The following is a 25089-nucleotide window of genomic DNA, read 5'->3' on the forward strand; positions in this document are numbered from 1 at the left end:
CAACACAGTCAGGGGACACGGGCATGTCAATTGGCCGTGTGAGTGACACGGCCTGGGCATACGGGCGTGTGACCCTTGCAGTGAAGAAAATTTTCAAATTTTTGTAAACCCTTTTAAATCATGTTTTAAGGTCTCTTAGAGCCTTATAAGGGACAATGTTGAATGATTGATAAAAGTTTTAAATTGTATGCAAGTTTATGTTTGGAAATATGTTCGATTGTTATGGTGTAAGTCTAGTGTTGCCTCATACCCTGTTCTGACGTTGAATATGGGTAAGGGGGTGTTACATTTATTTGTATTAGAGCTATGGTTTAGTCGATTCTCGGACAAAAGTAGCGTATGTGAGAGTCTAGTTATACATGCCATATATGAACTGTGATAGTGTGACGACTCTTGACGTTTAAAATGTGTTTTTATATAGAAAATAGATCCCAACTGAGCAGTTGATGATGAAGTTCAAAGTAACGCGCCGGCTCCCGGTAGAGGGGCAGCACCGGCTGTATCGAGATCAGTATCTAGCAGTCAGGGAGGAGAGGCTAAGGAAGCCTTATTGCCTGTTTTGAATGAATGGTTTGCATAGTTCGTTCGTACGAACCCGACCGCTCCACAACCTCCACCCCACCCCCACCTATTCCTCAACAATTCCTTGTTATTCCTCCAGTGGTGAACCCAGCACAGTTGAATAAGCCTCTGGTAGACAGGATATGAAAACACGGGCTGAAGAGTTCAGGGCTACGGCGGATGATGATGCTGAAAGAGCCGAGTTCTGGCTTAAAAATACGATCCGCATATTTGAAGAACTGTCTTGCACTCCTGACGAATGCATTAAATGTGTGGTTTCATTGTTGAGAGATACTGCTTATCAATGGTGGAAAATACTAATATCCGTGGTTCCAAAAGAGCGAGTTACTTGGGAGTTCTTTCAGACAGAATTTCGAAAGAAATTTATAAGTCAGTGATTCCTCGACCAAAAGCATAGAGAATTCCTGGAACTAAAATAAGGTCGAATGACGGTTACTGAATACGAGAGGGAATTTGTACGGTTTGAGTAGATATGCCCGAGAGTATGTTTCTACTAAAGAGATTATGTGCAAATGGTTTGTGAATGGGTTGAACGAAGTCATAAAACTTTTAGTCGGGATTCTCAAGTTGAAAGAATTTGTTGTTTTGGTTGAAAGAGCCTGTAAAGCTGAAGATCTCAATAAAGAAAAGAGAAAAGCTGAGTCAGAGATCAGAGATTCGAGAAAGAGATCGATGAGTAAATCTTATCATTCTTTATCAAAGAAATCGAAAGATTACTTTAGTCAAGCGGCAGTTTCAGTGGGTTATTCAAATAGAGATCGTGGGAAGCAACATACGAGTCCTAAAGCTCAGGCTACCTCTGTGGCTAGTGTTGACAGCGTGAAGAACAATAAACTGGAATGTCCGTAATGTGGGAGACGACATTTCGTGAGTGCTAGGGTAAAGGCAATAGTAGAACTTGTTTCAAATGTGGTTCACCCGATCATTTTATGCGAGATTGCCCCGAGTCGGTTGAGAAAGATAAACCTCAGTTTGTGAGACTGAGTAGTATGTCGATGAGAGGGAGTAAATGTGTCTAGTAGCAAAGGTGTGACGAGGGATACAGCTGTGAGATTTGAGGCCAAAGCACCGGCTAAAGCTTACGCAATTTGCACTCACGAAGATGCGTCTTCATCGGATGTGATCACTGGTACATTTTCTCTTTATGACACTAATGTGATTACTTTGATAGATCCTGAATCAACCCATTCGTATGTGTGTATGAATTTAGTTTCTAGTAAAAGTTTGCTTGTTGAGTCAACCAAATTTGTTATTAAAGTATCGAACCCCTTAGGCAAGTATGTTTTAGTTGATAAAGTTTGCAATAACTGTCCTTTGATGATTCCGGGTTACTATTTTCCAGCTAACTTAATGCTATTACCATTTGATGAGTTTGATGTGATTTTGGGTATGGATTGGTCGACTCTGCATGATGCTGTTGTGAGTTTTAGATGAAAGGTTATTGAATTGAAATGTCAAAATAGTGAAATTCTTCGAATTGAATCAAATGAATCGAGTGAATGACCTATTTTAATTTCGTCGATGTTAGCTTAGAGTTATGTGAAGAAGGGTTGTGATGCTTATTTAGCTTATGTTTAGGATACCAAAGTGTAACACCCTCACGCCCGAGACCGTCGCCAGAGTCAAGCTTGAGGTGTTACTAAACTTAAATCACTAATTATACAATTCATACAATTTATTTTAAAAATTTTTAGACAAGCTGGCTAACTGCATCACAGTCACTTAAAAATTCATATCTCGAGTTCTGAAACTCGAAATCAAGATCCGTAAATTTTTCCTGAAACTAGACTCATATATATACTTACTAATTTTTTTCTAGAATTTTTGGTCAAGCCAATTAGTACAGTTTATTAGTTAAAGTTTCCCCTATTTCAGGGTTCGGCTACTCTGACCCCTGTGTATTACGAATCAGATATCTCCCTGTACCGAATTTCAATGACTATGCCATTTATTTCTCATAAAACTAGACTCAATAAGGATTTCATACATGTAACGGAAAACTCCTAATTGTTTTTTTTACAATTTATGGTGAAGTTTTAAAGTCAGAACAGAGGATTTAGAGATCGCTCTGACCCTGTTCCACCAAAATTTAAATATCTCATAAAATATAACTCATTGACCTTTTTCGTTTCTTCCATATGAAAATAGACTCATCAAGCTTCAATTCCATAACTTATTAATCATTTATTTCCATTTCTAATATTTTTAGTGATTTTTCAAATTCACGTCACTGCTGCTGTATGACACTGTTTTATAGCCAATTTCACCATTTTATGGTTTTCCATGGAGTAGGTAATACATTAAGTATACATAACACTAAATATAAATTTTGATTAGCCATTCCAATAGCTAATCATCAACAAGCATTTCCACATCACTCATTCACCATATCATAAGATTATATACACAAAAGGATTATAATGCTATACATGCCATATTCCAAAAATATGCAAGCCACTATACCGAGATGATCCGTTGACAGTATGAGCGTGCCTCCGACCGTCCTGATCTCCAAGCCGGCTTGTCAAAACTAAAATGAATGGAAGGGAGGGAGTAAGCATAAATGCTTAGTAAGTTCACATGTAAATAGCAAGTAACATAACCATGCAATAGTACGAAGTCCACATTTGCATAATATCACCAAAACATTCATATCATATTTCTCATTCATGATCTTACCATATTATTGTTATATTGAAGTCTAAACCCGAGGGTTAAGTACATACCTGTACAAAGTATTCGTTCCACAATACTTACCAACTAGTCACTTTCATCTCAAGAATTCTTCCATTTAACTAGAATTTTACCCGTTGAACACAATTGGAATATAATTCGAAAACATGGAAAGTTTGCACATAAGTGCCACATATGTAGCCAAGCTATCTGGTACGCATAGTAGCTTGCACTTAGTACTACACATGCGACCAATTATCCGGTACACGTAGTAGCCTGCACTTAGTACTACACAACACACGTGACCTAACCATCTGATACATGTAGTAGCCTGCACTTAGTACTACACACGCGATCTAACCATCTGATACACGTAGTAGCCTGCACTTAGTACTACACACGTGATCGAAGTTATCGGGTACGCATAGTTGCATATTACTCAATAATAACCACAAAGCATAATATTTCACGATATTAATCATCATATCATATAAATAACATTAAATTACTTAAAATTACAATTATGTTACTACATTTACACAGGAACTTACCTCGTATGCGAAAATGGTCAGTTTTACCATTTTGTCCACAACTTGGTATTTTTGTCGATTTTAGCCCAAATTTCGATTTTCCTTGCTCTATCATTTCAAATATAGTCTAATTAGGACTCATATTATTCAAATCAACCCAAAATCATATTTTTGAAAAATTACAATTTTGCCCCTAAACTTTTACATATTTGCACTTTTGCCCCAATGCCCGTAAATTAAACTTCATACTATTTTCTTATGTTTTATGACATCCTGATCATTTTTCCCTTCTATGACAACATCAAATTCTCACTCTAACATGTACTTATGACTATTAGGTATTTTTACCGATTAAGCCCTTTTACTCGTTTTCACTTAAAACCGAGTAGCACAAGTTGTCTAACATAATTTAAAACATCATATTCTATCATAAAACACCAAAATACACAAATTTTACCTATGGGTATTTTTCCAATTATGAACCCTAGGTTGAATTATTGCTAGCATAAGCTAAATCGAGCTATCGGGATTTTAAAAACATAAAAATCATTAAAAACGGGGCTTGAAATCACTTACTATGAAGCTTGAAAGTTGAAGAAACCCTAGATATGGAGAGAGCAAAATTTGGCAGCAACATATGGAGAAGATGACCATTTTTGTGTTATTTTTCCCATTTTATTTCATTTAATATCAAAATGACCAAAATACCCTTCCTTACTAAACTTTCAAAAATTCCATCCATGTCCAAATTTTTGTCCATAAACTTAGAAATTGGTCAAATTTATATTTAAGACCTCCTCATTAATATTCCAAAGCAATTTCATACTAAAAACTTCTAGAATGCAAGTTTTGCAAATTATTCGATTTAGTCCCTTATCTCAACTTAAGCACTTTATGCATAGAATTTCGTCACAAAATTTTCACACAATCATGCAATAATATCATAGAACTAAAAATAATTATAAAATAATTATTTCTATCTCAAATTTGTGGTCACGAAACCACTATTCCGATTAGGCCCTAATTCGGGATATTACACCAAAGTGCTTGAATCGAAGATTGAGTTAGTACCGGTAGTATGTGAGTATCTAGATGTATTTCTTGAAGAGTTTTCGAGATTACCACCGACCTGAGAGGTAGAGTTTGGTACTGAGTTTGATATTGAGTTTTTCGCCTTGGAGCGTGCTGGTGTTATTTGTTAAAAAGAAAGATGGGTCGATGAGAATGTGTATTGACCATCGTCAGCTCAACAAAGTTACTTAAAGAATAAGTATCCATTGCCGAGGATCGATGATTTGTTTGATCAGTTGAGAGGGGCGACTGTATTTTCGAAAATAGATTTGAGATTCGGCTACTATCAGTTGAGAGTCAAAGAGTCAGATGTGCCAAAAATTGCTTTCAGAACGAGGTATAGACATTTTGAATTTCTTGTCATGCCTTTTGGATTAACTAATGCTCCTGCAATTTTTATGGATTTGATGAATAGAATTTTCAGACCGTATTTGGAAAAATTTATTGTCGTGTTTATTGATGATATTCTGATCTATTCATGAGATGAATCCGAGCATGCCGAGCATTTGAGAATTATGCTGCAAACCTTGAGAGAGAAACAACTGTTTGCTAAATTTAGCAAATGTTAGTTTTGACTCCGAGAGGTCAGATTTTTAGGCCATATTATCTCAGCGGATAGTATACAAGTGGATCCGAGTAAGATTTCGACTGTTATGGATTGGAAGTCGCCTAGAAATGTGTCTGAAGTCAGAAGCTTCATGGGATTAGCTGGCTATTACCGAAGATTTGTAAAAGGATTTTCGATGATTGCTACGCCGATGACTCGGTTGTTTCAAAAAGATGTGAAGTTTGAGTGGTCTGATAAATGCCAACAGAGTTTTGAGCAGTTGAAAGCATTGTTGACAGAGGCACCAGTTTTAGTTCAACCTGAGTCGGGAAAAGAGTTTGTGATTTTCAGTGATGCATCATCGAACGGTTTGGGTTGTGTACTGATGCAAGAGGGTAAAGTGATAGTTCACGCCTCGAGACAGTTGAAACCGCATGAGAAGAACTATCCAACACACGATTTGGAGTTGGCCGCGATTGTATTCGCGTTGAAAATTTGACGACATTATTTGTACGGGGAAAAATGTCATATTTTTACTGATCATAAAAGTTTAAAATACTTAATAACTCAGAAAGATTGGAATTTACGACAACAAATGTGGCTCGAGTTGTTCAAAGATTACGAATTTGTGATTGATTATCAACCGAGAAAGGCTAATGTAATCGCGGATGCCTTGAGTAGAAAATCATTGTTTGCTTTGAGAGCAATGAATACACGGTTGAGTTTGTCTATGGATGGTTCGATATTAGCTGAGTTGAAAGCTAAACTGGATTTCCTTCAACAAGTTTGTGATGCTCAAAAATGTGATACCGAGTTGCAAGCTAAAAGAATACAATGTGAGTTGACTAGTGATTCAGAGTTCAAAATAAGATCCGATGATTGTTTAATGTTCCAAGATAGAATATGTGTACCGAAAGATCCAGAGTTAATTCAAAAAATTTTGCACGAGGCACATAGTGGTTGCTTGTCTATTCACCCGGGAAGCACTAAAATGTATAACAACTTGAAACAGTTGTATTAGTGGCCGGGGATGAAACGAGATGTTTCGGAGTTTGTTTTGAAATGCTTAGTTTGTCAACAAGTGAGAGCCAAACATCAAGTGCCTTCGGGATTGTTACAGTCGGTGATGATACCAGAGTGGAAATAGGATCGGGTTACGATGGACTTTATGTCGGGTTTACCCTTAAGTCTGAAAAAGAAAGATGCTACTTGGGTTGTTGTTGATCGACTGACGAAATTGGCACATTTTATTCCGGTACGTACGGACTTTTCACTTGATCGATTGGCTGAATTTTATATCTCTGAGATTGTGAGATTGCAAGGGGTACCTATTTCTATTATTTCGGATAGAGATCCGAGGTTTACGTCGTGATTTTGGAAGAAATTGCAAGAAGCTTTGGATACGCGGTTGAAATTTAGTACCGCTTTTCATCCACAAACCGATGGTCAGTCTGAGAGAGTAATTCAAATTCTTGAAGATATGCTTCGATGTTGTATTCTTGAGTTCGAGGGCAATTGGGAGAAATATTTTTCATTAGTTGAATTCGCGTACAACAACAGTTTCCACTCAAGTATAAAAATGACACCGTACGTGTAACACCCCAAACCCATATCCGTCGCCAGAACAGGGTTACAAGATGTTACCAGAGTTTATAGAATAATTACACATAATTTCAAAAATTTTCCTATGTTCATAACAAAACTGTCCACCTGAGTCATAGTCATTAAATTATTTATATCTTGAGCTACAGAACTCCAAATTGAGAACTGCTAATTTCCCTGAAACTAAACTCACATATCTTCTTACCATAAAACTTTCAGAATTTTTGGTCTAGCCAATAAGTACAGTTTATTCTTTAAATTCACCCTTGTTTCACTGTCCAACAGTCCTGACCCCTCTTCACAAAAATTTTATTATCTCTTAGTACAAGATTTTAATGATGTTCTAGTTTATTTATTTTGAAAATAGACTCATCAAGGATTCTAAACATATAAATTATAACTTATAATTATTTTTTTAAAATTTTTAATGATTTTCTAAATTCAGAACAAGGGATTTCAAAATCATCCTGACTCTGTCTTACACAAATTCAAATATATCTTAATATGAAATTCTTTTGCTTAAAAGTTTCCTTTATATGAAACTAGACTTAATAGGCTTTAATTTCATTTTTAATTCAATCTCTAATTCAATTTCCACAATTTTTGGTGGATTTTCAAAGTCAGACTACAGCCATTATGTAAGACTATTTTAATGCAAAATATTAATGACTAAGTTTATAACACCTTTATTTCCTTTCACTACAATATTTCCTATCACTCCCTTTTATTTTCCTTCACTATCATATTATGAACATAGTTCCTCATGTAAGAAAACTCTACTTTAACATCACAAATACCTATTACATAATATCATATATCCTTAATTAATATACCATATGGCACATCAATATGCATATTTTTCCTTACCATACTTATACTATTTCATCCATGTGTGTATGAGAACCATTTATAACCTTATGAATTCATATGTTTATATATATATACATCATTGCTACCCATACCAATGGCTAACTTCCAAACATTGTGTAACATTTATCATTTCACTAATTTAGCTATACATGCCGTTTTCAAAATAAGTAAACCATTATAGCAAAATTGACAGGATGATAGTGTGATGAAGTCTCCGACCCGTCTTCCACTTCTTCCGAGCTTTCAAGCACTATAAGACAAGGAAAATAAAATCTAATAAGCATATTTATGCTTAGTAAGTTCATATAACATGAATCAAACTTACCAATCATATTTAATATTTAAATCATATAAAAGCATAATTTCCATTCATTTTGGTTATTTGCCTATTCATAAACATTTCAATCAAACACGTTAGTAACAAACGTACCAATAGGCATAAATGAGCTCATCATGCTATTGTCTCATTCCATATCATATTTCTCATGTTTTGTTTTACTATCTCATCCGTTGAATCATTGGAATTATCGGTGGATTTTCTAGTAGTACACACAAAGTGTACATTTTCATATTTCGTCAATTCATATCTAGGATTTAGCCCTTAGGATGTTAAATCATCAAGCACTCTCTCGAGTTACATATCAAGTAACCGTAGCGAATCAGGATTACCATTTTAGGGAAAATCCTATTCACCTTGAGTTACCATAGTGAATCAGGAACAAATCCAATCCACTTAATATATTTCTAGTGAATCAGGAATAAATCCTATTCACTTTAATTTCTTTTAGTGAATCAGGAATAAATCCTATTCACTTTTAATTCTCGAGAAGGCTTTTTTCAGATTTTTCCATCCGAGCTCAATCCATTTCTGCAACACATGCAGAACCTCATATTTTTCGGGAAATTTCCATTATCCATCGATCACCAATATTCAAACGGAATTTCACCCATTTATTAATTTCCAAACATGTATTATTTCTTTCATTTCACATTTATATAATTCATATATTCAATTTCATACATCATATACAATACAATACAACATTTAAATTAACATATTTACATACTCATTCAAGTTATACGAACTTACCCCGATAGCAACTTGTAATCGAAATTCTTTTAATCCGATATCTTTTCTTTTCCACGATCACTTTAATTTTTCGATCTTTCCGGGTCTATATAAATAAATTTAACATCAATTCAACATATTTCATACTCATTTGAATGCAACTCATGTTCTAGACAAAATTACTATTTTACCCCTAAACTTTTCATAAATTTCATTTTTGTCCCTAGGCTCGGAAATTAATATCTATGCAAATTAATCCTTGTTCCAAGCTTATTTGATTTTTACATCTCACATTTACAGCACTTATATTTCATAAAATTCAGAATTTTTCTTTAAATTTCACAAGTTTACAAATTAGTCTCTTTTTACACAACTTTTAATTTATTCTTCAATTTAATCCTTTACCTAATTCTAACTTAAAATTCTATCAATTTAACCCCTAATTCATCAATTAATTCAACATAAATCATGTCCAAAAATCTACTAACTTTCAAAATTTCAACATATACTAAGTAATATTTTATTCTAGGATTCCAAAAACATCAAAATTATAAGAAAAGGAACTAAATTGGCTTACCAATTGAACTTGAAACCTTAAACCCCAATTTCTCCCTTTTCTTTCTTTTCCTTTTTCCTTTCTTTCTTTCTCCCCTGTTTTTTTTTCGTTTCTATTATAAATACATATATGTATTGCAAATGTACATATGTATTTATTACACATTTACATTATTATTACCACACAATTGTCATAATTTAATTTATTTAATTTACTTTATTTAATTAATATAATATAATAATATAATAATATTTACTTAAATTATAAGTAAATATATAATAATTACTAATATATGTATATTATTTATACACATGGAAATTATTTTTACCACACACATGTCAATTTATGGTGTAATTTCTTATTTAGTCCCTTGAATTTTCTCTATTCTATAATTCAACTTTTACCCTATGTTCAATCTAGTCCTTCCACTCAATTGCTCCTAATTTAACAAATTCACCTATCCAAAACCTAATTAACCACACAATTAACTTCGTAAATATTTATTAAAAATATTTACGAATCTGGTTTACCGGAACGGAGTCCCGAAAATGCATTTTTTTTTCAATTAACTACAAAATCAATAATATTTTATTATCAAAATTTTCATGCAACCTTTCTATCATAATATAGACCATGCCATAATTTTAAAATAAAATTTTATTTTTTAGCTCGGATTTGTTGTCACGAAACCACTGTTCCAATTTCACTGAAAATAGGCTGTTACAGTACGAGGCATTGTATGGTCAAAAATGTAGAACTCCATTGTATTGGACCGAGTTGAGTGAGAAAAGATTCATAGGATCGATTTGGTTAGAGAAACCAAAGAGAAAGTGAAAGTAATTCGAGACTGCTTGAAAGTGGCTTCTAATCGACAGAAATCATACGCAGATTTGAAACGGAAAGACATTGAATTTTAGATTGGTGATAGAGTACTTCTGAAAGTGTCTTCGTGGAAAAAGATTCTTCGCTTTAGTCGTAAAGGCAAATTGAGTCTGAGATTTATTGGACCGTATGAGATAATTGAAAGAATAGGGCTGGTAGCGTATCGATTAGCTTTACTGACAAAATTAGAGAAGATTCATAACGTGTTTCATGTATTGATGTTGCAATGATATTATCGGATCCATCTCAAGTTATTTCTCCGACTGAGGTAGAGATTCAGCCGGGTATGTCGTATAGTGAAAAGCCGATCAGAATTTTAGCTCAAGAAATCAAAGAATTGAGAAACTAATGTATCACTTTAGTGAAAGTATTATGGCATCGTTATGGTGTTAAAGAGTCTATGTGGGAACCTAAGGAACCTATGAGAAAATAGTACCCTAACCTTTTCGATGGTAAGATTTTCGGGGACGAAAATCCCTAAGGGGGAGAGTTGTAACAGCCCATTTTTGGTCAAATTAGAAAAGTGGTTTCGAGGCCACAAATCCAAAGTCAAAATATTTATTTTATTAATATGACGTCGATACCATGATAGTATGAATGCGTGAAAATTTCGTTAAGAAATTTTAATGTTTGAGTGCTCAATCTGTAAAAATGACTTAATCGCGTAAAGTGCAAAACTAGAGGTCTAGAAGTTAAAAGCACTAAATGGCTATAGAAAGGAAAAGTATGAGCACTTGCATGATAATTAAACCATTCATATTGTTAGTGGACAATTATGTGCATGTTAGGTGAGTTTTAATGAATTAAATTAAATGGGTAAATAAGGAAATAGTTAAATAACATAGTGAAATAATGGAAAATATTGGATCATCTTCTCCACTAAGCTTACACCACCAAAAATTGAAAGGAAATAGCCATTGGAGAAGCTTGATATTCGGCCAAGCAAGAGTCATTGCATGTAAGTCTATTTTTGCCCCGTTTTTAATGATTTTTACATTTTTTAGATCATTGTAACTTAAGCTAACTATTGGAGGGATTAAATTGAGAAACTGTTAAAAGTATAGCATATTTTTGTTGATGGATTGGTGTGAGTTTTGAAGTTCATTGATAGTTTATGAATGCTTGTTGAAAGTTAAACAATTTTTGTTAATGGATTTTTGATGAAAATGTGAAATTGGGCTTTATTTGTGAAATGTGAAATTTATGTGGTAGATTTATGAAAAGATGAAAAATATGGGCTGATTTGAATGCTAGGAGAATTCAGCTAGCATGGGTTGGGGTTAAATTTCATGAATTTCTTATTTTACGAGATAGGAACTAATTTGTAAAAAATGCAAAACATTGGGGGCAAATGTGTAAATTTTCCAAATTAAGAATTATAGGCTTAATTGAATATATTTAATGCTAAAAGGGTTAAATTTGATAACATTTAGATCAAGATAAGCTGAGATCAGACTTAGATCATGGAAAGAACAAATTCGAGGAATAGTCAAATAATTTCATCGTTTTTGCATCCGAGGTAAGTTTGTATGTGATAAACTTATTTAATGTTGTGTTTAAATGCATTGATATGGCATAAATTTTATGTTTGATAATATTGAATTATTCTGGAGAGATTCTATAATGATTTGAGAAAGAAATTGCAATCGACTCGATGATGAGCAACGATGATGTCTAATATGGTTTTGGTGTGCAAAGTCCCGGTTGAACCTTAGGAATAATTTAGGATGCTAGTGACATGTCATTAAGGTATTGAGATCGGCACTTCGGGTGTGAGTTTCCTTGAGTTGGCTTAGAGCCATGGTATAGGCATTTCAGAGATTACCTTGAGTTGGCTTCGAGCAATGGTATAGGTACCTATCGTATGAGACTCTTGAGTATCTGACTTCTATTCTGTATGGTTCAATGGGAAAATGGAAGATATGGATGATTGAGAGATTGATATGGAATGGTACAAGTACGTACATAGTTGGTATAAACCTTGAGTTAACAAAGGTAGAGAATGATATGTTTACCCTTGTGAATGAGTAAATGAAAGGTTTGTATATTGAGGTGAATTAATTGTTAATGATTATGAAAATTGTTGAATTATGCATACTTAATGAATTGATTTATTTCATGCGAACTTATTAAGCTTTATAGCTTACGTTGTTAATTTTCCATTTTTTTAGTGACTTCAAAGCTAGCTCAGATCCGGGGATCGTTGGAAGCATCGTCACACTATCCACCATTCTTTTGGTATCTTGAAAACTATATTTTAGGTCATATGGAATGTATAGAGACTTGAGTCTTTTTGGCATATTTTGTTGGTAGATGTGGCCATGTGATTTGGCTTGTGTATAGTGAAAGTTTGATGATGTATAAAGCCATGTAAGTTGGCTTATTTTGATAACTATAATGGCATGTAAATATAGATGTATGTTGCTCATTGATTGATGTGGTTCATGGTTGAATTGTTATTTGGTATGTTTAAGGACTTAGGTATAGATAGGTATGATTGAATGAGGTGGATTGGGATAGCATGAAGTAGGATTATTGTCTTGAGGTTGATTGATGCTAGAAATGGTTTTTAATGAGCATGAATGAAGTTGTTGGATTGTCTAATTTATGCTTTGAATTGTTCCATGTTAATAGCTATTGGAAGTAGGCATGTTTATGTGGAATTGAAGGTGGAAAATGGCTTGGAAAATAGCCTAAATGTTGTCCACACGGGCATGTTTCTAGGCTGTGTGTCTATGGGCATGTGATCCGGCCATGTATTCCCTGCATTTTGTATTTTTAGGTTCGAATTGGCTATACGGGTTGATACACGACCGCATGTCTTGGCCGTGTTGGAGACAAGGCTCAGGGACATGGGCGTGTACCCTGGCCGTGTAAAGTCTGCACCTTAATTTTGGAGTTTAATTCGCCACACGAGCTAGACACACGGGCGTGTGGTCTGGCCGTGTGATACAAGTCAGTATTAGCCCTGTTTCAACATGGCTTGGACACGGGAGTGTCTGATGGCCGTGTGAGCCATACGGGCTAGACACCGACGTGTGGTCTTGTCGTGTGAGATAAGTCAGTAAGCTCACTTGTTTGGGCATGAGGTTGGGACATGGCCATGTGACCCCAACATAGTCAGTGGACACGGGCGTGTCACTTGGCTGTGTGAGTGACACGACCTAGGCACATGGGCGTGTGACCCTTGCAGTGAAGAAAATTTTCAAATTTTTGTAAAGGTTTCTTGAGTTATCGGTTTAGTCCCGAACCCTTTTTAATCATGTTTTAAGGTCTCTTAGAGCCTTATAAGGGACAATGTTGAATGATTGATAAAAGTTTTAAATTTTATACAAGTTTATGTTTGGAAATGTGTTTGATTGTTATGGTGTAAGTTCGGTGTTGCCTCGTACCCTATTCCAGCATTGAATATGGGTAAGAGGGTGTTACAGACAATAAGCGTCACATGTTTATTACAACAGTTGCAAATGTAATATAATATTAGCCTCCATTTAGGTCAGTCAATATTAACATAACTTAAGTTACATACACACAACGGAAAAATTATAAAAATCTTATTGTTATTTAAATTTATTTATAAATTTTTTAATACTTTTTGTTTAAATTTTATGATTTTGTAACACCCTAAATTTTGGAGTTAGAAGTTTTGAGGTTTTATGGTTATGGTTACAGAGAAGGGTGTGCTTTAGTGTTTAGTCGTGTGTTTAAGTGTGAGAATGGGCTTGTTGGTCTGGTGGTTGAGTGTGTGTTAATTTGTCTTTGGTCCCTGGTTCGATTCCTTATGTGAACTTTTTGGAGGAATATTTTTGTTTTGTGTTAATTTAATATATGGTTGTTTAATTATTTACTTAATTATTTTTATTTTTATTTTATTATTTTTCTTTTTTTTCACGTTTTATTTTCTCTCTTCTTCTTGGCTTTTATTTTCTTTTCTTTGCTCCTTTACTTTTTGAATCAGTGGTGTGGTGGTTTCAGCAAAGCTTCGTTTTTCTTTGTCATCGAGTCGGCATCGGGATGTTTTCTTCACGAAACAGGTGTGGGTTCTAAAACTTTTCCATAAAATTTGCAAATTAATTTTGTTAGAATGTGGCAATATTGGTGGATATTGGAAATTGATCATTTAAGTACAGTATTACTGCCGAATGGTATGGAAATTCACTTTGGTTAGTGCGGTTCTGAGTTCCATCAGTTGAGAAGATGTGGTGACCCAAAAACTCATTTTTCAAGCTGTCTTAGGGTGGTTTCGTGGCCACTGGGGTTTCCACACGGGCTTGTGCCAATTCACACGGCCCTGTGCCTTTGGGAATTAGGGTTTTGGGCCAATTTTGGTGCCACACGGCTGTGTTCCTTGGGTACATGGGCGTTTGTGTTTAGGGATTAGGGTTTGAGTGATTCGGTGCCACACAGTCTGGCCACACGACCGTGTGGCTAATTCGGGGATTTAGGGATTCCACACGGACATGTGTTTTGGACACACGGCTGTGTCAGCCCTATACTCAAATTTAGTGCAAATAGACAGAGAGTTACACGGCCTGCTCTCACGGCCATGTCCTTGGTCCACACGGGCGTGTGCCTTAGTCACACTGCTATGTGCCTCCTTTCACATAGGCGTGTGCCTTAGTCACATGGTTGTGTGCCCCTTTTCACGGGCTTTTGACCTCCCACATGGCCTAGGCAATTCCACACGTCCATAGCACACAAGCAAGTGGTCTGAAGGCACTTATATTGGTTTTGTGTGCGGTTCTGATTTGAAAATGTGTTTGCGTGCTTTAACCCCTGGCTAAGCTTAAACAAGGGTAGTTAAGACTCCGTTTTGGGCTACGGCTTAAGTGTTATTTTTTATTGATGTGGGGAATGTCTGACTCTGAACCCGATTAACCAGGGTGTGTGTGTGTGTATATGTGTTCTGTTTGAATGTCTAATACTGTGTCACTGTCCTGTGAGATTGAATGCATTCATACACTTGCATAAACTATTTTTGGGTTGGGTTGTGAAGAGAAGGAAGTTTGTTTCTGATCTGATCTGGTAGTTCTACTGCGACTTATACGTACAGCGAATTATCACACTATACTGTACGTACGTCAGCTTTGCTGCGTACTATTATCTGATCTGGCAGTTTAACTGTAACAGCCCAATTTCAGTGAAATCGGAATAGTAGTTTCGAGATCACAAATCCGAGTCTGAAAAATGAAATTATTTAAATTTCATAAAGTGATAAGTATTCTGATAGGAATATTGCATGAAAATTTTTATTGAAAAATTTTATCAATTATGTATCTAATTGCAAAAAGGACTAAATTGAATAAAATGTTAAAGTTTCATATTAATAGCTATAGGGATTATATAGCTAGAGAATTCAAAGTGTGAGGTCTTTATATGGCAATTAGACCATTGAAGAAAAATATGTAGATATTTTTAATGAGTCATCTATGGAAAAATGGAAAAAGGTAAAGGACTAAATTGGAAAGTGGAAAACTTAAATGATATTAATTAAATTAAATGAAAAATATATCATTTTATCATCTTCTTCCCCAAAAATTCCATGGAAACCCTAGGAGAGAGAAAGAAAACTTCTCAAGCTTGAATTGGTAAGTTCTATGTCCCGTTTTTAGTAATTTTTATATTTTTGAGATCGGGAAAGCTTAATTTCTTTATTTGAGTGATTAAATTGAAAGAAAACCAAAGTTTAGAAAATTACCCATGGATGAATATGCTGTAAATTGAAAGTTTTTGATAGAAAATGAAAGATTATTGATAGATAAATCACTTTTACAAAGTGATTTTTAGTGAAAGCATGTGTAAGGACTAAATTGCAAAATAGTGAAATTCTTGGAAAAATTCTAAAATTTTTGAAATACATGTGCTGTAAAAGTTATATTAAAATTTTGAATAAGCTTGGAATAAGGAGCAAATTGCATGAATTTCAATTTCCGAACCTAGGGATGAAATTGGAATTAATTAAAAGTTTAGGGACAAAATGGTACTTTTGCTTAAAATGTGAAATGAGCTTGATTGAATGTAAAAAAAATCATAGAATAGATGATTAAATTTATTTATATAGATCTGAAAGTGTTGAACAAAGAAAAAGATCGAGGGAAAGAAAAAAGTCTCGGATTAGTAGATACGAACAATTGTCAAGGTAAGTTCATATAACTAAATTAGCGTGTAAATGTGTTGAATTGATTGTTGAATTACATTTATTATGATTTGTAATTGGTATGTACAAGTAATAAACCAATGTTGATTTGTGATTTTCATAAAAAAATGATGAAATGATGCATGAGTCCGTTTGAATATTGTTTTCCTATTGGACAGGTTATTACCGTGAATATGAGATCTTGCATATGTTGCAATAAAGGTTGTCCTTAAAGGATAATCATTTGATCTCATTATGGAAAGGAAATGTACACCTTGTGTGTACCATGTGAAAAGGGATAACTTCGGCTATCGAATATGAAAAGGAAAGGTATACTTTGTGTATACCATATGAAAAGGCTATGTACACTATGTGTCTACACTTGGAAAGGTTGGGTATACTTTGTGTATACCATATAAAAAGGAAGGGTATACTTTGTGTATACCACTTGAAAAGGAAAGGTACACTATGTGTGTACACTTGAAAAGGTTATGTGCACTTTGTGTGTACAAATTGAAAAGGGTATGTACACTTCGTGTGTACTACTTGAAAAAGGAATGTACATCTCGGGTGTACAATTAGAAAAGAAAAGGTCCATCGGAAATTTAAAGATTCAACTGAAATGTATTAACAAGTGAAATAAGAAGAAATGACATGATGGGCTCATCTATGCATATTAATGTTTTTGGTACTAACCAATTTGGTTGAATGATTGTGAATAGGCCATATTTGCTAGTTTGCTAAATTGATGGATAAGTTTCCTTATGTGTGAATTTACTTGTTATATATGGATGGTAAGTGTAGTAGGTTATATGAAATTACTAAGCATTAATTCTTACTAGGTTTATTTTTCTCTGTTTTATAGTGCTCAAAGCTCGTGAAGGTTGGATTGAGTCGGAGCTTTCATCACACTATCAACTACTTAATTTTGGTATAAACGATAAACCCATTTTGATATAATGGCATGTATAGGCTAATGAGGCCAAATGATGATGTAACATATTTGTTTACAACCTAGCCATTGGAATGGCTAGTAATATATATTTTGAGGTAATATGGTATGTTCATGTTCAACAAGATACAAATCACCTTTATTAAGACATGATTTACAAATCAATGTAAAGGTAAGTTTCAAATATGGTCAAGAGTTGGAAATGTTAGATTGAATTGTGGAAATTGGTTGAAATGGATGGTATATACTTGTAAGTTTTCATGCAGGAAAATAGTTAAGTTTGGGTGAGAAATAGGGCTAGGAAATGGCCCTAATTTGTCCACACAGGTAAGTCACACGGGCATGTGTCTAGGCCGTGTGTGACACACGGACAGCCCACGGGCATGTGAAATGACCGTGTGTCCCCTGTATTCTTAAATATGAAGTCAGGTTTGTACACAGACAAAGGATATGGCCGTGTGTATTGGTCGTGTGAAGAACACGAGTTTCAAGCATGGTCGTGTGTCAAAAACATGTGAAAATAGCTTAACAATGGTGAAAAAATTAGTGTACCACACGGCCTAGCCACACGGGCGTGTGCCCAGGCTTGTGCCCTTTGATGCTTAAGAAATTGCAAGTCAGAACTGCCCACGGGCTGGCCCCACGGCCATGGGATCCCTACGGGCTGGCCACACGGCCATGTCTCAAGCCACACTTGCGTGTGCCCCTATCTTCAAGGTAAAATTTTCAAAGTTGCCGGTTTAGTCCGAACCACTTCCAAAGTATGTATTGAGCCCCGTAGGTCCATATTAGGGACTTTATGGTGAAATATGAAAAGTTTTGATTTGGAAAGAAAATTTTTGACTCAGTTTTATATCAATACTAGTGTATAAGTCCGGTAATGCCTCGTAATCTTATTCTGGTGACGGATACGGGTTAGGGGTGTTACATTAACTGCATCTTACCGGTATAGCAGATTATCGTATTGCACTGTACGCATATACTTCAGCTTTGTTGTGTATTAATATTATCTATTCTGGCAGCTTAAACTGCAACATGACTGTACAACGGACTACCGCATTGCACTATACTGCATATACGTCAGCTCTGCTGCGTATTATTATCTGAGTGGCTTAGTCCACATTTGTGGTGTGTAGGGTTGGATGGGCCTGTCAAGGTCCTACGTGGTGTGTTTCGGTTGGATGAGCTTAATAGCTCTTATGGGGTGTGATTGGGGGACGGAGGGGTGTGTTGGCTAGATGGGTGGGGTTTTTCATCTGACTGCATTTCATTTGCATTTGTCTATGAGTTCTCTCTGTAAGATTAGTTGACTGTAATCTGTTCGTCTGAACAACATTTGTGTTGAGACTTTTGTGTGAACTTGATGTGCTTTGATTGATAAGTTTGGTTGGGATACTAGTTCCAAGTATACTCTCTGACTCTGTGTGTGTTTAAAATTCTATTACTCTTCTGATTTGAATATTGTATTTCTATTCTTTATCTTGATTCGAACTCATACTGAGCTCGAGTAGCTCACCCCCTCTTAGTGTTTCCTTTTCAGGTACATTCCTGAATTCTGACGCTGGGCTCGGTATGCGAAGGTCTCGAACAGTCTAAGAAAAGAAAAAATTATCAATTTGTTTCTATTTGTTAATTGTTTTTGGACTGTAAGATTTTATTAAACTGTGGTACAAGTTCCATTTTTTTTAAGTTCCATTCGTTTTCTTATTAATTCTGGTTTTATATATATATTTAAACATAACTGTAATTTTTCTAACTGGCTTTTAAATGATTAAACGTTTCGATTCTATGTGACAACTTGTTTTGTAAAAATTTACCTACGATCACTTTGGTGATCAATGCGACATCTGGAATTCGGTCTAAACTTCTAGGCCGGGTTTAGGGTTCTATAGATTTTTTTAAGTTTTCAAATATTTTTAAATAGTGAATCTATCAAATAAAAGATCAAATTGATTGAATTCGATCAAATCAAGAATTGATTATTTCACTCGTTCAATCATCGGTCCAATTTACAAGATTATGTAATTTAAAGTATTATTATTATTATGAAAAAGAAAAGAAAAGGATAATAAAGATATTTCCTGCCCAAGGGAGCCTTTTGGACCTCCTCCTCCTTCTCCTTCTACTTCTTCTTCTTCTCCTTCTTCTTCTCCTGCTTCTCATTCTCCTTCTCCTTCTCCTTATTATTATTTTTATTATGAAAAAGAAAAGAAAAGGATAATAAAGATATTTCCTGCCCAAGGAAGCCTTTTGGACCTCCTCCTCCTCCTTCTGCTTCTGCTTCTACTTCTCTTTCTGCTTCTTCTTCTCCTTCTCATTCTCCTTCTCCTTCTCATTCTCCTCCTCCTTCTTTATTATTATTATTATTATTATTATTATTATTATTATTATTATTATTATTATACCTAAAGTTTCAAAAGGTTTATACTCATTACTCCAAAGCATAATTCCATAAAAAAACTTTTTGTTTTCGAAATAAATTCAAAAATAAAAATAGAGAAAATAACAAAAAATTACAATTTTTAAAAAAATTGAAAAAAAAATTTAAGTTATAATTTTGGGATTCCTTCATTTGGTTCTATATTTGTCCACTTGCTTGAGTGTTTAAGAGTTAAAGGACAAACTATTAAGTAGAAAACACCAAACGAATTGGAAGGCTTTTGTCTTCTTCAATTAGTATGACCTATATTTCTTATTAAACTTCACATTTTACATTCAATATCATCATCACAATCATTTTAATTTATTTTCATGAATAAACTTTTATGTCCATTTTATTCTGAATCGTTAAAAATTATTAATTGAATTAATTCTTTAAGATGGTACCGTCAACGTGTCAAGCGATACCAATTTAAATTTTTTAAAAATTTATTTAAATTATTTTGACTCCATTCAATGATCCGAACAGTGAGGTGGTTTGTTTAATCACCGGGAATAATATATATCTGACTGGCGACAATCTGGTGGAACGAAATAGAGATCAAAGAAAGAGTAGTTTGAAGCCTTGGTCATTATTTTAAAGGATTTGGAGCCGACTTCTAGGAAATCTGAATCGTAGAAGTGAATGAAGAAGAAATCTCTTCTTTGGTGTTGTAATCGACACAAAAGGCCATTGTGAACGGCAACATCGATAGTTATTGAGTATAGTGACTAAAATTTTCAACTAAAAAAAAGGAATAGAAAGAAAAACAAAAAGAAAAACGTGAAAAGAAATAAAGAAAGATAGAATAATAATAATAATAATAATAAGAGAATTGTGGGGGCGATGCTTTTGAACAAATCTTGATTTAAACTATATAAAAAAATATGCGTTATATATATAATCAATTATATACTTAATAAATTATATCTAATGTCATATTTTCATATTCTTAGGAAGTGGTGACATACGAGCACTTGATTCGATTTATTTCTTTATCTCCCCGTGAATTGTATATTTGTAACAATAGGGACAAAATTTCTTCAATTCCAATCGACTGGGCGTGTTGTGTCGATTTTTTTGAGTAATATACCTGAAAATACCCGTTGATTCCTTATTAACGCCGTTTCGAACACAACTGGTACACTCCAAAATAATCGTTACTCTGACATCTTTACTCTTGACCATGAACCTCCTTTGAGTTTTTAATTCGCCCAACTTTTCTATTTTCCAATCAAAAGCGAAGAAGAAAGGAATGAAAAAAAGAAAGAAATAAAAGTTGCTAACTCAAAACCATATCCTGAAAAATTTCGTTGCAATCAGTATAGTAAATCAATATAGATTTATAGTAATAACAAATAATAAGCAGGGGCGAAGCCAGAAAAATATTTTAGGGGGGCCGGATGAAATTTTAATTTTTTATAGTTTATATCTTTATAATTTATAAAGGATTAAATCGAATTTTTATAATTTTAGGGGAGCCAAAGTATAATTTTAGCTTTACTAATTTAAAATTTTAAAAAAAATTTAAGAGCGTAAAATAAAATTTTACATTTTAGGGGGGTCGGGGCCCATGCCAACCCCCCTGGCGTTGCCTTTGATAATAAGAGTAAGTAATACAACGATGTCTAACTTTATTTAGAATCAAAATAGAGTATGGTATTTTCTTTAATCGAATTCAATTAAAATAAATTAAACCGTATAAATTTTATAATTTTAAATTATTATTTTGTATTAATTTGAAAACAAAATAAATATTATATACAATGATTTAGTTGCAGCGTGTCAACATGATAAATATGCCAGGTGTCAAATAATCAAACCTCCATGTTAGCTTGAAGTCTAATACCTTGTAATATATAAATTTAATAGATAATTAATAACTAAAAAATTAAATAGCACTAGCATAATTGCGCCACTTCTCACCATTTTAATGTATGCAACTAATTATATATTTATATATATATATTATCATTTCATTTAAAATCATTTAATTTTTATATTAATTTTTATAAATTTAGGGATAAATCTCAAAATTATACATAAACTTTAATTTGGTGCAATTATACACGTGATACTCTAATTGTGGTTCAAATATATACCTGAAACTTTAATTTTGATTTAATCATACACATTTAAATAAATAAATACATCAATTTATTTTTATATTGGGTAAATATAATTATTTATGTGTGCAATATATAACATAAAATGATGTTATATCAATAATTATGTTAATAATTTACAAGAATTGGATCAAATCAAAATTTCATGTATAAAATTACACAAAATCAAAGTTCATGTATACAATTGCACATTAAACCATAATTCATGTATAGTTTTGGTATTTATCCCATAAATTTATTACATAAACTTTTTACTTATATCATATATAAAGTTGTCCATGAACCGAGCCAAGGAATGCCCGCTTGAAAAAATGAGAGGGTTTGGAAAAAATATATGCCCAAAAAATATATCCACCAAGTGTGTCTAGGTACCAAAGTCAAATTAACCTTAGAACAAACAAAATTAAAAAGTGCACCTATAAAAGCACCACAAGAGAAATAATCATCCTTAGTTGATTTGTTTCTTTTGTGATGTTATAGCTTTCTTATTTTTCTTTGCATACTTCACTGAAATTAGATTTGTTAAGAATATGTAAATTTCAACTTAATCATTCTTGACAAACCTCTTCTCAATGTCGCTCATGAATTCCTTAATCGTGGTAATCTTATCGAGCATAGCGCCTTTAAATGTTTCTAGAATGACATTCTTCATGATCATCATACACATGCGATTTGATCTCTCCCGCCTTTTTCATTAGAGGTACTCTCATATATAAGCAATGGACAAGAATCAACCTTTAATGCAAGGTCGAGACCCATGATTTCGAGAACTATCTTAAGATTCTCTTGCCATAACTTGAATCAAACAATTGTAGTTGAATAAAACAAAACAATCTCATGTAAGACTTAAAATATAAAACAAAATAATAATTAATTCGAATAAAAGTAAACCATATGATACCAATCACTCCATTAATATTTCATGTTTGGATAAATATATTAACTTGTAAGTGATATCTAGGTGTAGTAATTAAACACTTATAATAAGCATTACATGTTTATTACAATAGTTGCAAATGTAATTTTGTTAAACATTAGCATTTGTTTCGGCCAATCAATAGTAACATAACTTAAGTTACATGCACACAACCCCAAAAGTATAAAAATCTTATTGTTATTTAAATATATTTATAAATTTTAAATACTTTTTTAAAAATTTATGATTTTTTAAAATTTCCAAAATTATTTAAATATTAAACCCATCATATTAGAGATCATATTGATTAAATTCAATCAAATTGAGAATTAATTATTTTACTAGTTCAATCACCCGTCCAATTTAAAATATCATGTAATAAAGTAATTCAATGACCCTTACAATTTAAATTCTGATAAACCATAAAGCTAAAAAAAAAGGTTACAACAAATATGATTAATGTTATTTTTTATATATACTTAATAAAAGTTAAAAAGGGAATTTCATTTATTGAATATTATTTTATTTAATAAAACATGATTATTATATTTTATATAAAATTGAAATATTTTATTGAAATAGTGTTAGCTAAATTTTATTATTTTTATTTCTTTATCAATAAAATTAATTTTAATAAAATTTGAGAAAAAAAGATGTAATAGAAAATTAAATTAGTAAAAAATTACTTCATAATTTATAGTCATTATAAATGAAAAGTTATTATAAAACGATAAATATTAAATATAAAAAAATCAATTCTACAATAAATATAATTGTTATAATGAAATATTTTTATAAAAGAAAAACAAATATTATAGAAAAAACTTATTGAATATATTTAGAAGGTTGGACGCTCATAAAAAAAAGTGGTCCAAAGGTGATCCTATTAATTTACCTCACATTTGATATCTTTATCAATTTTGGAGGTTTATCCTTTCCCATCTCTATAAATTCGCATGGAGAAATAAAGCAGTACATCAACACAATCTGTATAACCAAGAAAACTACAACAGCTTCAGTGTTTCTTCTTTTATTCATCTTCTCAGTCACACCATCATCCTTTTGTTTGGCGTAGCCAACGCTACAAACGAACTTGTACTCGACATTGATGGCAACGAGGTTTAAACAGGCACCCCATATTACGTTGTGTCATCAATATGGGGTGCTGGTGGGGGGGCTTGCCCTAGCCAGGCCAAGCGAAAACAAATGCCCGAAAGTCGTTGCTCAAAGAAGATCCGTTGACGATGGTATTCCGGTGATATTTCCTAATTCGGACTCCAACGATGGCATTGTTCGCCTATCCTCTGACATAAACATAGAGTTCATTCCCCTCAGACCTAAACTTTGCTGAATAACAACAGTGTTGAAGGTCGATGATTACGGTTTCAGCCGAAAAATGATGGGTGATAACCGATGGGGCTAAAGGGAACCCAGGTGCCAACACTTTGACCAGTTGGTTTAGAATAGAGAAGGTGAGTGATATTGGTTGCAAATTTAAATACTGCCCGCAGTATGTGGAACATGCCCAGCCTTATGCAACGAAATTGGGAGAGAATTTGATGGAGAAATGGTACGTTTGGCTCTCTCCACTGGCAATGGATGGCCATTTTACTTTAAGAAAGTTGAAAAATCAGCCATGGAGATTCAACAAATTGTTAATAATTAGATTGAAAGCAATCATTATGCATGAACTAGTAGTTACTATATAATATTAGCTTCAAGTAAATAATGCTGAGAGAACTTATTGTTAAGATTGCCTTGTTTGAAGCGACAGCATGTATATATATATATATGTTTGATTACAAGGTTTGTCTCTCAGAGTCCTTCTCTTTGTACTCTTTTCAGCTTAATGAATAAACTGTTTACTTATTTACATCTTTTGTTGCCATTGATTCTAGTAGCATTAGACTCATTAACTTGGATACATTACCTTGTAATTAACCAAAAAGTTATGTATATATATATCAAAACAAAAAAAGAGAGTGAGAGAGGAAAATAGACTACCAAGTACCAAGTGAAAAATGGTAATACTAAATTTTCAAGTATGTAACACCCCTCACCCTATTCAACTCCGGAATAGGGTTATGGAGTATTACTGAACATTTTATACAATTACACATACATTTCACATACATTTTCAAGTGTCAAGCAATCATCA

At 33.4% G+C, this 25089-nt stretch overlaps 1 pseudogene; it reads left to right on the top strand.

Annotated features, from left to right (window-relative positions):
* Nucleotides 1-704: 704 nt before the first annotated feature.
* LOC107895859 (21 kDa seed protein-like) lies at nt 705-24804 on the top strand (annotated as a pseudogene).
* Nucleotides 24805-25089: the final 285 nt, after the last annotated feature.

The sequence above is a fragment of the Gossypium hirsutum genome, chromosome A10, assembly GCF_007990345.1.
Source record: "Gossypium hirsutum isolate 1008001.06 chromosome A10, Gossypium_hirsutum_v2.1, whole genome shotgun sequence".
Taxonomy (NCBI): Eukaryota; Viridiplantae; Streptophyta; class Magnoliopsida; order Malvales; family Malvaceae; genus Gossypium; species Gossypium hirsutum.